The sequence below is a fragment of the Terrapene carolina genome, unplaced genomic scaffold, assembly GCF_002925995.2.
Source record: "Terrapene carolina triunguis isolate 2854851 unplaced genomic scaffold, T_m_triunguis-2.0 Scaffold23750, whole genome shotgun sequence".
Lineage (NCBI taxonomy): Eukaryota > Metazoa > Chordata > Testudines > Emydidae > Terrapene > Terrapene triunguis.
Genome location: NW_020688101.1, coordinates 1587 through 2187, shown reverse-complemented (window position 1 = coordinate 2187; position 601 = coordinate 1587). Strand labels below are relative to the sequence as shown.

Here is a 601-nt window from a genome sequence, read left to right as displayed (position 1 = left end):
CCCCCCCCCCCCCGGCTGCCCCAACTCCCTCCCCCTCCCTTCCAGACCCACACCTGATCCTGGGGGCCGAGGAGGGGATCTTCACCCTGAACCGCAGCGAGCCGGAGGCCACGCTGGAGCTGGTGAGAGCCGGGGGGGGGAGGGGGTCTGGTACCCACTCACCTGGGAAGGGGCAGGTAGAGGGGGCAGTACAACCCAGGGGAGGGGAGGGGAGAAGGGGCAGAGGCTGTTTGGCCCATGGGGCATGGAGGGGGAGGGGGAAGTGGCAGTATTGGCCCATGGGGTAGGAAGGGGCAGGGGGCAGTACAGTCTATGGGGCAGGGTGGGGCAAGGGGCAGTATTGGCCCATGGGGTAGGAAGGGGGGAGGGGCAGGGGGCTGTGCGGCCCATGGGACGAGGGGGGGGGCAGGCACTCACTGGCGCCCCCTGGCGGTGGCCGGCCAGACCCGCTGACCCCGTCTCCTCTCTGGCAGCTCTACCACAGCCGGACCTCCTGGGTCTACTCCATCGGCAACGTGCTCATGTCCATCTCGGGTGAGCGGGGGGGGCCGAGCCCGGCCAGCGGGGCCGTCCGTACTGTGCTGGGGCGGCTCGGACACGG

The 601-nt window shown here is 71.0% G+C and overlaps 1 long non-coding RNA gene across 1 annotated transcript in view; it reads left to right on the top strand.

Moving 5' to 3' along the window:
- The first annotated feature begins 469 nt into the window (after window positions 1-469).
- The window catches only part of LOC112123801, an 886-nt gene continuing 754 nt past the window's right edge, over window positions 470-601 (top strand). The window contains exon 1 of the long non-coding RNA XR_003899964.1: window positions 470-534. This is a non-coding gene — a long non-coding RNA (uncharacterized LOC112123801). The remainder of the gene's footprint in view (window positions 535-601) is intronic.